Here is a 14404-nt window from a genome sequence, read left to right on the forward strand (position 1 = left end):
CAGATGATGTTGTTGTGACAATAAAATACACATATTTGTTTTTTTTTTCTTTTTTTATGAGATTCGACTCGAAAACAACTTTAAATCTTTGTAGACTCAGCTGTATAATCAACATATATGAAAACAAAATACTCTAAACATTTAATCAATTATACTTTTAAACTTTTAAAGTAAACTTTTACCACAGTGTACCTTCTGATTTAGAACAACTCAGTTTGACTCATCAGGTTTGTGTGATGAGATAATGAGCTTATCAGTGTGAGAATTAATTGAACGTTATATGATACACCTCATTACAATGCCAATTAATCACACTCTTTCTTATACCGGCCTCTCCGTGAGATAATCACCCCTGAATAATGTGTACTTAACCATGACCAGCAGACATAACACCAAACTTTCCTTCATGCGAAAAACAAACACTTCCGAAGGTATCCATTAAAATGTATGGTAAATAATTTATAAAACCTATGACAGATAAGATACAGATCTTTTAATAATTTCGTAAGACTTGTGTTTCAGCTCTTAAAGTCTTATTTTCTCCCTCAATATTGTTTTTCAATCAGAATTTGAGGCTTTTCTAATAACCTTTGTGTGTGTTTGTCATAGACACAGAAGTGTCACATGGTTGTCAGCAGGAACTCATTAACTCGAAAGCTTTAGACTAAATTTAATTTCATTAAAACTTTTATTCAGCATGTATGCATTAAAATGATCAAAACTGACAGTAAAATAATTTATAATGTTACAAAATGTTACATACTGGTAAAAAAATAAAATTATTAATTTTGTAATATTTTAAATTGTATGAATGAATGAATGAATGAATGAATGAATGAAAAGATATCATAATAAAAAATATTAATTTAGAAAAAAAAAGTTATAATATTTAACAATATTACTGTTTTGCTTTATTTTTTATCAAATAAATACAGCCTTGGTGAGCACAAAAAATGCTAAAAAAAAAAAAAAAGCTAAAAAAAACCTTACACCAAACTTTTTTTCATACATCATTCTCTTGCCTGCAATTTACAGGGAGTAAATAAATAAACCATTAATGTCTGAACTTTGTATACAATCGGTTGTTGATTGCCATGTTTAAAGCCTTTGTACATGAGGAGTTAATCTAAACTCAATCTATCCATCAACAAAGATATATTATAATTATCTATGCTTTTTTGCTGTATAATGGGGAAAGAGTTAATAATCTTCTTACATTGAGGTCTGTGACCTGTAGGTCTCACAAATGAAAGCCCTTTGGGTTTGAGGAACTATGTGTGAACTCAGAAGCGGTGGCTTTGTGCTTTGTTGTTGACCCAATTAGTGTGGTTTAGCCTTTTTCACTCTTTGAAACAGCACACACAGGGGGTGAGAGAATACTTCAGTCCTTTGTTGGTACACCACGGATGGAAGACAGGAGTTTTAGCACAGAACGTTTGAGAAAATCTGGGAAGCATTTGTCCTGTGACCCCTGATTGAACCCTGTTTGAACAATAACATAACCTCTGTTTTATCAGCTGTCCTAGAGAGCCTTGACTTGTCTTTCCATTACATGATGTACAGAACTTTGTACAATTATACAATTCCAAAAAGCTGTAAATCATATTCACATTTCGACAACTTGATGAGTTATGAGAGTCGTTCATGAATAATTCATGGTTAGCTTATGCATATATTACCAGAAAACATTGACAGAGTCAACTAAATAAATAAAAAAAAGAATAAGTTGAACAGTCGTAAAAACAAAATGGGTAAAGTTCTCCTGACCGGAACATCAATAGTGAAGCAAGTTTACATTAAAGAGGCCGATGCTTGGAGACGGGATAATCTACCATTGACGAATAGACTCTTTGGCCTATTTTGCAGCCTTTGATTACATATATCTGAGACTCCATTCACTGTGGGGCCTAACAGAGTTAAATACGTTAATCTTCATGTGCTGGTGGAACGGGAGGTTCGAGGCTGGTATGCGAATATTGAAGGAGACAGATCAAGTGATGTTTGGATGCAATGAAGTGCACGTTTTTTGTTAAATTTTAAGATTACAGTTAATTAGAGGCTGCGCTTGTGTTTGGAAATATCGGCGAGTGCATCGCTTGCCCTGCATCCTCTGTGTCTTCCAGTCATTGATTTAGCAGAGCCCAATTAACGAGAAGGCCTTTGATAATTCATAACTTGGCAAGAATGGATTTTTCAGTCAGCCGGTTTCCAATGAAGCGCTCACAATATAGCACATCATTACAGAGTATTGAACAGCGTCAAAGTGTTTTTAAATTAGTCTTCCGCTCTACTTTAGTAGATTAACGCTTGGTGCGTTCTTGAAATATAACTCCTCTGACGTACATATTTTGCAACTGGCAAACTTTAAATGAATATTTTTGGTTCAAAGCTGAGTCAACAGCATGTGTGGCATAATTCTACTCATCAAGGTTACGACAAAGGCTCTTACAATGGAAATGAATGGGGCCAGCTTTTGGAGGATTAAAAAGCATAAATGTATGTCAATGTAGCCCAATTCTGCAGTAAAACTGTTGACCTGGCAACCCTGAGGGTCTGTGACATTGAAACAATCTGTACATTTTTTCCCTTGCAATGACAACAGAGTTATCAAATTGGATATAACTTTACATAAAAGGTTGAAAAGCTCATGTTAGAAACACTGCTTACATATTGATGCTACACTTTAGAAATGTATAGTGTATTTTAACATTCACTGATTGGCCCCATTCATTTCCACTAAGCTTTCTTTGTACTAAACCCAGCAGATTCCTTTTAAGCTGTGACTGTTTGCTTGGTTGTAATTGTAGCGACTCTCTTCTTCCATGGTTAGTTTCCTAAATAGAGTGTGATATGTGGTCTCAGTGGCAAGCACTCTTTCACTCTCTCTTGTATTTTGTCTGCCTCAGCATAGTGCACTATAAAGCTACCTAATGACTATGAAATGAGCTCGGCATACCTGCATCTCAGAAGAATCTCCAGTCAATTGACGGTGGTCTGATCAAGCAGAAAACACAAGGAAATCTGTAAAAGCATAGCCAGGATTTGTATCCACACACAGAATAAAAGACAAAAAAGGTTGAGATGAGATGAGAATTAAACTGGAGATTTAGAGATTTTTACTTCAAACATTTTAAAATCTTGCAGAGAAAATACTAATAACGTGCAGGCAAATATACATTTGATGAAAACTGTAATCCATATTGACTTAAAGATTTGGTTAATTTTGGGAACTGCGGTGGATCCTTGTTCTTCTTGTTGTTTCTATTTCACAAAATCAATACTTTAAAGCTAAAGAATGTAGTTTGAAGATTGTAACATGATTTCCCATTGTTTCTTATCAGGCACCGAATACAGTTCTGATTTAAAGTTAGTAGCATTCTGCGTAGAGATCTTGTATGACAACAGAAACTACTAGTATGGGTTAATGGAGCCATGCTAACTAACTAAATCTTGACCAGTCGGACTCAGAAAACATTTACTCAACCAAATGTCATGTTTTTGGCCAATGACATTTGGAGAGTTTGGGAAACCTGCTTGATTTTTTCAGTTCTGTGATGATGCTAACAGTGCAGATATGACACACGTCAGCTTTAAATGGAAATGACATGGATTATATTGATGCCTTCAAAAGGCCAGTATACTGAATGTAATATTGTTGCTATTTAATGTCTTCTCTATAGCAGGTCTTTTTGTTTTGTTTTTTTTGTTTTTTTTTTTAGAGCACTTACAAAATTAACCTGAGACCTTGGCCACTGCGCTGAGCAAACCAATCTGACCTGCAAATTGTAGAAAAGGTGAAAAAAAGAGAAGTTTTGCAAGACTTTAGCCCGCACCTTGAAAATAGGGGTGGAGCAGAAAGGCCTCGAGGAAAATTAGCCACTGCCGTGACCTTCTTACATAAGGAGTAGGCAGAGGGCATCGCTTACCTCACTTCATTCCCAGAGAGTGGCCTTTCTCACCTTCTGTGCTTCGGAGAAAAGTAAAGAGCAGTCTGGAGGCTTTGCACTGAAAATATCTTCCCACACTACAGGATGACAACTGATATAGAAGCGCCTCAGGCCTAAATACCCTTGGGTCCTCTAGGACGTTGAGGCTATTACGCCCCAGTCAGGCTTACCATGTAATGAATGGAGAAAGATACTTACTAAAAGTGTATTACCAAAGTAGCTACCTTCCATTTAAAAGGTTTTTCTTCTCAAAACTCTCACCTGATGGGCTCAGAATTACATTTACTAAAAAATGAGTGCCTTTAAAGTGAGCCATGTGTGAGATCAGATATGCAGTGAAATTTTAATTTAATCTTGTGGTAATTCTTGTAAAAAGCACCAAGACATCCTATCTTTTGTCTCTTGTCTGTAAATGACCTTTGTACTGAAGTACTACAGTATGTGAATGCACAGACACGGCTATAAGAAAGCCATTTATAAGCTGACTCACTATTCGAAAGAGCGTGTTTCTGTTCTTGTGTGGCTCAACCAGTAGCACAACTTTGGGAACTACACATTTGTCCGAACAATGGAGGACCCAACTTTTGGCACAGAAATTACAATCTTTTCTTTAGAAGTTGCACTCAGCTATTGTTGGTTTATGTTTGTGTAATGCTGACACTCATCTTGGATGCTGACACCTAGTGGTGTGGATGTAAAATCACGAAACCAAGTTTTCTGTTACCAAAGCCACTGGAAATCAGCCACAAATAGTCATTCATTTACTCACCCTCAGTTTGTTCCAGACTTGTATGAATTTCTGTTCAACACAAAAGTTATTTTGGTGGTATGGTAACCAAACTTTTCTACCCATTGACTTCCATAGTACTGAATGGTTGTGTGTGTGTGAATGAATGAATTAATGAATGTGTGTGTGGTTTTTTTCTTTTGTCAATTTTTTAAGAAAATGTATTGGTTTTTTTTTTTAACCAGACAGTTGATGTTTGAGTTTTTTTTTACTATTAAGTTGACGTTGGACTCTTTTTTGTGTAGAATCTTACAAGATTAAAATGCTTTCCAAATCCTTTCAAGTAAAACATATAAAAACACTGGTCTCTGCAAACATCAGGAGTCTTCAAAAGAAACAAAACAAAAAGAAAATAAAATGTTGCTTATAAGCAACACTTTAAATCCTTGGCTCTTTCTCTTCCACAGCTTTCTCACAGTCTCTTCTCTTGTTCGCTCTTCCTTCAAAATAGCTGTGGAAATGGTCAGATTTGGGGTCTTTCGGTCAAGCTCTTGGGAGACCGACAAAGCAAAGGATCTTCCAGCCTCTGCATGTAACATTTCAGAATTTAACCTCCTGAAATGATGGTTGAAGGTGGATTATAGTACATTATTATTAGGAGGAAACTGATTTTCAATTTAAATGTAAATCAGGGTCTTTTTTCTATTATTAAAATACGGTGCTACTTATGGCCATGGAGAAAAATGTAATGGGCCACAAACTTTGAGAGGAACCTTTAAAATGAAGGGAAGCCACAAAGAAAGGGTGAGTTAAAGAAGCGACAGAGAGCAAGCTCTTATTTCTATACAGACTGTAATGTTTAAACAGAGGCAGATGAATGTAGTTTGTTGAAGAAGCGTAAGCCAAGTGTATGATTGTATGATTTCTGCAATGATTTTGTTGTCAGATACTAAATTTGTAGATTTCTTTATTCATAAGGTACATAACTATACTAAATGATCAGTCATATTTCTGAAAAAAAGAATGAATGCTATTTTGTATGTGTGAGTATGTGTGTGTGTGTGTGTGTGTGTGTGTGTGTGTGTGTGTGTGTGTGTGTGGGAGAGAGAGAGAGAACACAGGGTTAAAGATTTAAAGGCACTGCTGACTGTGTTTTGATTTGGTCAGAGGTGTCTGATATGTGATCTGTCAAGCTGAGCTCCCGAACATTTCAAACACATATTTTACTTTAAATAGTAATAACTACATCACCAGACCCTAAAGATGGAAAAACAAATCATTAAAAAAATCATAACAAATTACAAAACTAACCATACCAAAACAGGTAAAAACTCCATGAAGCAAACAAATCAGCAATCTCACATATAAACATGATGCAGATTTCTTCTCACAAACAAGCTGATTTTTGCTATATTAAATCAAAGAAAGCATTCTGACAGAATATAGGGGGAAAAAAAAGTTTCATGCTTTATTGCATATAGAATTAAAGTCTGATAAAAGTTGAACTGCAAATTTAAGAAGCATAGTTATGAATGTACACTTACAGTTTTTATTTAAACTGCTTACATTTTCAAAGCTTTGCCTCTTTTTTGATGTGAGGGAATGTAAGGCATTTTGCATTTGTGCGTGTAATTATTTGATTTGTGTGTAAAGTTTTGAAAAAAAAGAGGCAAAGTTTTGAAAATGTGTGTAAGCAGTTGAAATAAAAACTGTAAGTGTACATTCATAACTATGCTTATCACACATAAGCACATTAACAAATCACTTTGTGATAATGTCAAATTAAAACTTTAACTTTAAAGTACATTTTATTAATCTTTAGTCATACGTTAAAAAGTGCACTTATTTTGATGTGTTGACTAACATACTAAACACGTGTACTTAATTATAATTTTAACTAGAGTGTTACTTGTTTAGTAGCTTGTTATTTACTTATCACATTTAAAGTTAATATGTTTTAAATGTACTACATAAAATAAAATAATGACAAATATATTAAAAAAAACATGATATACAAGTTTCAATTGAACTGGAATTTCAAATAATTGCATCTAATATAAATGTATAATACATTTTCCTGTATTTGTAAATAACATGCAATTAATTGTCTAAAAACATTACATTCAGTTCAAATGTAATATTCTTTAAAAGTAAATTATTTCCATAATAAGTATGCATAGATACTAATCTAGAAGTTCACTTTTGAAAGACGAAGGCAGATGGTAAAAATCATTTACTCGCAGTACATTTCAGAAGTTCGGAGGATGTTCTACAAACTTGCATTGTCCTCAATATCAGCTCAAATCTAATTATTAGCACCACTGCATACTGGAGGCTAATTGAAGTGTCACTCAGTGGACCAGTGTCTCTCCCACACCATCGACCAGGGAAGGAGAATCATCTGTTTGAATACGTTCTCCTCTGGCTCTGGTGAGATGGTCTCTGATTACTTACAGCAGGGAGTCTTAACCTCAGAAAGCACAGCATGGAGGAGACATCATCTCTCAGATTATGAATAGAAATGAATAAGCAATGTTCCCAAGCAGTGATCAGAGGAACTCCTCCACACAATATCACAAAGTCTTTTGGGTAGAGAAGCCGGATTATGTGCAGATGACAGAATATAATTAAAGGAAGCTGTTAATTAAAAAAAAAAAAAAAAAGTTGGTATAAAGCATAACTATGTAGAGTTATGTACACTGTAAAAGGGGAAATGACCATGTCATTTATTTAATAATAATAATAATAATAATAATAATAATAATAATAATAATAATAATAATAATAATATATTTGTCAATGTATAATTTAGTTGACTTGTTGTTTCTTTTGGGAAATTATTGTATGGTATAATGTTTCTTTCTGGGGGAAGAATGCCATTTTGTGCACTGCACATAATTTGAAAATACTACTTATAAATTTACAGTCAATTTACTGGAATATAAATGAACTGTAGTAAATAAACTCATGCTCAGTGCTCAGTAAGAGTAAACTGTGCTTCACTCAGTTGGTGGCATTTCTTTCTTTCACAGAACTGCCTAAGAAGGGAGATAAAACCAAAACAACATGAAAAACCACAAAGGAGCCAAGAATATTTGTTTCTAATAAGACTTTCCATTGGAGGGCAGAGAGGTCTTTGGGGCCATTAATCAGTCCAGGGACAAAGGCACGCGCTGCACCTTGGGTATGTCTCACCACTGCATGGCGCTGACCCAAATAAAGCTCATTGATCCAGAAGAGCCCCCTGTAATCCCTCAGGATTACGGTCAGCTGAAAGTAACCGATATGTTTGCAAACAGAAAGCCACTTACATTAAGGTCATTTTCTCCAGGAGGGAGGAGAATAAATGGATGGAGATGAATATACAGACACTGTGGTGGAGTATTACACACACACACACACACACACACACACACACACACACACACACACACACACACACACACACACACACACACACACACACACACACACACACACACACACACACAATGTCACAGACAGAAGCAAAACAGAAAGATTAGAAATCACAACAGTATGATCTGTGAAATATGAAACACTCTCTTATTATTAGAATACTGTCTTAAGTATAATATAATATAATATAATATAATATAATATTATTTTATTTTATTTTATTTTATTTTATGTAGTATTATTTTATTTAATATTTGAATTTGTAGTGTGATTTAAAGTTTTATGTGAAGGAAGAGTTAATTTGTTTATGTTTGAAAATTCGGGGTTGGTCAGTTTTTTTTTTTTTTTTTTTTTAAGTTCTTGAAGAGGTATATTTTTTTAAGGGAGGCTGCATTTATTTGCTCAAAAATACAGTAAAAACAGTAATGTTGTGAAGTATTATTACACTTTAAAATATCTGTTTTCTATGTGAATATACTGTAAAATGTAATTCATTCCTGTGATCAAAGCTGGATTTTTAGCATCATTACTCCAGTCTTCAGTGTCACATGATCCTTCAGGAATCATTCTAATATGCTGATTTGCTGCTTTACTATCAACGTACCAGACACTTACAATGAGCTGGACAGCAGAGACCATTACAGACATCTTTCTGTTTCATTATTTAAGCACATACCACATTTTAGGCATTAATGAACTGAGGCAATGCACGATAAGTTCTCAGCGTGGTGGGTAAACATAAATTAATGCTTGAGGCCCAAGTGTTGAAAAGCATCAACTTGAATTGAACCCTCTTATGGTCAATTAAGCGCTTTGAAGCTGATCACTTCTTGCAAATTCCAGACCCAATTTCAGGGCAGAAACTCTGGCTTTTATCACAGAGCTTAAATGTCCAAATAAAAACATTTCTAGCGTATTTTAATAACTTACATCAGCAAAGAGACCCAACAACACGAAGGTCGTTTGCTTCTCCTTGAGAAAGGACACTCATTGTGCAGTTCCTGTCATGGGTTTATAAACTTCAAACTGGGAATGCTAAGATGGAGCTCTTTCCCAGCATCTTATTGTGATTGTTCACACCTGCCTGCAAATGCAATGGTGTCCTTCAGACAAGAAGAGAGGTTTCTTCTCTGAAATTGTGATTAACATCGCCAGGCGAAACAACAAAGGGGTAATCCACACAATAAGGGCAGGAAGAGAGTAATATTATTTCCCCGTGTATACGTTCCTAAATAAACAGCTGTGAAAACGGGGGGAGATAATAAACTGTCAAGATGCATGATGCCACCAACTGCTTAATATATTTCAAAGATTGAGCCGACTCTGTCCTCTCCAGCCTAATCTGGAAAAGACCCAGGACATTTCTTTATTACAAATGTAAAAAATATTGTTATTATTTCTGGTGCGAGATGGCTCAAAGAGAAATTATTGTTTATTTTAAAATAATACATGTATTGGTGCCTCACAGAAACAAATGGCATTATATTATAAAGTAACAAAGCCCTGTCCACTCTGACTGTGAGACTGTAGCTGTGGTCGCTTGGAGATGCTTCTGCTGCTGGATGTCGTAACGTTAATAGTGAGCTCTGTATTTGGCTTCTGTTAAATTATATCTATTGACAGTAAATCTGAAAATGATGGGGGAACGTGTATATTACAGCATGCACATAATGCATGAATTAATTTAGAAAATCACCCATGACTGACACAGTTTTCCATTTTTTAGAAACATTTCATCTCTTAAATATCATTCAAAACTATATCATATTCAAAATATGGGTCTGCGTTTATTTGTATTTGTATTTCAAAAGTACAGTAAACAATATTGTCATATATTATTAATGATAGATTTTAATTTATTGCAATATGTAATTTATTTCTGAGCCCAAAGCTGAATTATCAGCATCATTACTCCAGTCTTCAGTGTCACATGATTATTCATGAATCATTCTAATATACTGATTTGCTTCTAACGAAACACACGGATTCGTACATATGCAAACTGAGCTCTGTTAAATGACACGGATTCTGTTGTTGTTGTTGTTGTTGTTGTTGTTGTTGTTGTTGTTGTTGTTGTTATTATCACTGTTAAAAATGGGCTGTGCTGCTTCATATTTTTATGGAAACTATGATACTATTTTCAGGATTATTTTATGCATTGAAACTTCAAAAGAACAGAATTTATGTGAAATATACAGTTTTATATATATATATCTTTACTCTCATTTTTGATCCATTTGATGTGTTCTTGCTGAATAAAAGTATTTATAAAAAGTTAAGGCTTACTGCCTCAAAACTTTTGATTAGCAGTGTGAAATGCTTATGATTTTCTAACAAGGTTTTTCTAGCTGCCCAGGCAGATATTCAAATGACAGTATTTGTTTTCCTCTATATCAAACACTGTCTCCTTAAATTTAACTGTCTGGGTTATTATTATTATGCGTCCACTGAAATCCACAACTTCACTCATGCCTGAAATAAATACTGAAGTGATTTTGGTGGCTCATTATATAGATCCATTTTCACAGCAACAGCCTCCAGTGTCTTAACGCAAGAAATTTTAATGAAAAGTGATATCACATATATAACTTTTTTTTCTTCTGAAAGTTCCTTTTTCACTTCAGTAAATGACTGGGCTTCTTTCGACCTCTGTCTGGTATGAAATGCAAATTAAATGTTAAATAAAGAGAAAACATTAAATAGAATGTTCGTTTATAGCAGCATGTGAGATGACATACATTCCATTGTCTGAGTGACATATTAAAAACAAAAGATACTATGTTGAGATTCAAATAGGCTAGTTATTTATGCTGTTGACCCCAAAATGTAAAGGGCCATGTCTGATATATCTAATGGGCTGCCCTCATTGTTGTGGTATATAGGGCAGTGAGTCTATATAACACTCTACTAAAATAAATATTACATATAAATTTTCACGATAGCAACAAATAACAAGCTGCATATATAACACTCTACTAAAATAAATATTACATATAAATTTTCACGATAGCAACAAATAACAAGCTGCAAAAAATGTGTACTTCAAGTTAATGCTTTGATGCCGATGTAAAAAGGGACACAATTAAATGCTTTAGTATAAATTTTCACGATAGCAACAAATAACAAGCTGCATTATTTGATCACTTCAGAAAATGTATGACTAGTCTAATTGCATGTGTACAGATACAGATGCACATACAATAATATAAAATACTCATCATGATTAGCCATATGCAAGCAGACCTTTTTTTTTTTTTCTTTTTGGAGCCCATATTGTTGGTAAAAAAAAAAAAAAAAAAATCACCATTCTAAGGAAAGGCACCTTAGGCAATTAAATGGACATATTTATATATAATTATATTACGTCAGTGATGTTTCTAGCCTTTAATCAGTACTGCGTACAAGTGTCCTAATATTTTGATTTTTGAATTTTAAAATAAGTGTCACAATATTTATTTGTTTGTGCTGTAATGGGTATATTTATATAAACTGGCTTTGCAGTACAGACCTTCTTCGTTGCTAACAAGTCATAAAAATCAATTGCAGGTTTTTCTACAATGGATTTTAGATAAATATCCTTTTGTTTTCTGTCTTATACAGTATCCCATTACTATTTCGTAGCAAGAAATCACTGAAAAGTGTGTGAAAAGAAATCATGAGGAGCGTGTGAGTCAACTCTCTGAATGAATCAAACTGAATTGTGAACAAATTAAGATCTTTTTGAAACCTGTGTGATTTATTTGCAAATATTGCATAATTAGTCCTGATTCAAACTGCAAATAGAAGACACACACACGATCATTGTTAAAATATTCTAAGAAAAAAAAATGTATATGGTAATTCAGACAATGATTTATTAATATGTTTTTCTGGAATGATATTTCACTATAAAGGCAATGCCCCTGTATTACATATGGCTACATTTTAAAGAAGGTGTCAATTTGTAGGAAAAATGGTAGACAGTCTGCAGCTTAGGGAGTTATTTGATGTATTAATGTGAATTTTGTTCAGCAAACTCCAAGATAATGCATTTATGGTCGATATAGAAAGTGCTTCAAAGCTTGTACTGTTAACTGTTTAGTTTCAACATAAAATGTTCAAGATAAATATGTGGTGTTGTTCCATTCGGTGCATCTGTGCTTCGAAAATTTCCATGCATCTATTTAAAATGTTCAGAACATTGTGTGCATGTATTTACAACTATATCCACCATGAGAGGACACGAGTGGGATTCAGGGCTCAAGGTGCAGTGGGGTTCACACATCCAGCATACAGACTGCTCTCTTTGCATTTTCAATTGGGACCGACGGCAAAACACTTCTGAAGTGAATATTAATGTATGTTAATATCAGGCTGAATCATCAAATTTGACTATGTTTTGCTTTGATGGCATACTGTGCAAACATCAGCATTTTTTTTTTTTTTTTTAAGAGTAAAACCTGCAACACATACACATACACATACACAGACTGACATTTTATTTATTTTAGATTTTTAAAGCTGCAACTGTTTTAACCTCATCAGAAATGTATTTAAGAGTAATTTTTGTTTTTTTTTTTTTTTTTTTGGAATTATTGTTGGTTTTTATTGGACCAATAAGCACTAATCTTTCCACATCTTGGGAATATTTATTCTATTTTTCAGGCAAGAAGCAGCATTAATTTACACCTGCCAAACACCTTATGGTCATATCCAATGAAGAAATATATATATATATATATATATATATATATATATATATATATATATATATATATATATATATATATGTATGTATTTCACTACTTCAACAAGATTATCTTATCTTTTGCACACCATTAACCAGAGAGACTTTAGGACACAGTAATCACATCTCATTGCAAAATCAAATTAGCAGCACATCTACCAGGATATGGCTGGCTGGGAACCAAGCATGCGGTTAATACATTGCTCTACCTGTGGGGAGTTACTTCCTACCTGGTCTGTGTGCGGTTTGTGCAAGTTGGTCATTCATGCAGGTTCTAGACAATCCCATGATTCAGTTCTGCTGGAGGAGTGTCTGTTGAGGAGAATAAATGTGCTGCAGTGAAGTCTATCATGGAGTCACATGGAGTATATATATATATATATATATATATATATATAATATATATATATATATATATATATATATATATATATATATATATATAATATTGTAATAGCCCTTTGACATGTGTGCCAAACTTTGTCCAGTTGCACTCTGCTGACAGTGCCATTAGTTTGCTTATAGTCAGATCAGGCAAAGGCAAATTTATACATCCTTTGCATGCTCAGGGCCTATTTTGTCTCCATTTGTCCCCATGGCCGAATGGAAATGTTATTCAAATTAAACTAAATACCAACAAACTTAAAGTTAAAGTGCACCTGCAGCTGTATTTTAAGACTCACTTAGGGTTATTGGATGTTTACTTGGATACTTATAGTCAACATAGTCAAAAATACTTGGATTACACACATTTCAGAAGATTAAACATGCATCATGAAATTATGCATTAATAATTTGCATTAGAGTTGCATTTGTTTAAAATAGTTAAATGCACTTATTAATTATACACTCAAATAACTTATTGTCACTTAATGTTAGTTAATGCATTAACTAATGTAAACACATGAGACGTTATTGTGAAGCATTACCAATGAGACTGACTCGAAAATTAACAAAAGCGATAGATTAGAACAGATATAACAATAATTTTTCTTATGTATTTCTAAAATGGTTTAGTTGGACATTCGTCTTCCAAATGTAACTTATTGTTTCAGGATGGTCAGAGAATATTCAAAAGTAACTTTTCTATAATGTACAATTTCACTTTTTTTAAAAGAATAATAATAATAATAATAATAATAAAAAATCTAAGTTTTGAACATGCACAGAACATTCAGAAACAAACACAATAATAAACAATTATATATTTATGCACTAGCATTAACCCAGATTCAAAAAAGGCCTTATAATACCTAATGCATTATCCAATGTTAACTAATTCAACATTAAGTGGTTACCAGAATTCATGCACAAATGGAAATCACCACAACAAACACACACACACACACACACACAGCCCAGTGGTTTTTACTCGAAGCACACACTGTGGCACATTGCAGATATGTTGGCTCAAGCCACATAAACAGACATGTCACTTTTTATTTGCCTCAGCGTGTGACTGGCCTGTCAGTCATATTTAAATCTTTTTTTCTGGTGTGGAAGATTCAACATCAGGCATCACTTCATTTAACATCTAATAGAAAGGCAGCATTACCATTTGGGCCGTCAGGTACGGGAGCCACAAGC

This window comes from Cyprinus carpio, chromosome B18, assembly GCF_018340385.1.
Source record: "Cyprinus carpio isolate SPL01 chromosome B18, ASM1834038v1, whole genome shotgun sequence".
In the NCBI taxonomy this organism is placed as follows: Eukaryota; Metazoa; Chordata; class Actinopteri; order Cypriniformes; family Cyprinidae; genus Cyprinus; species Cyprinus carpio.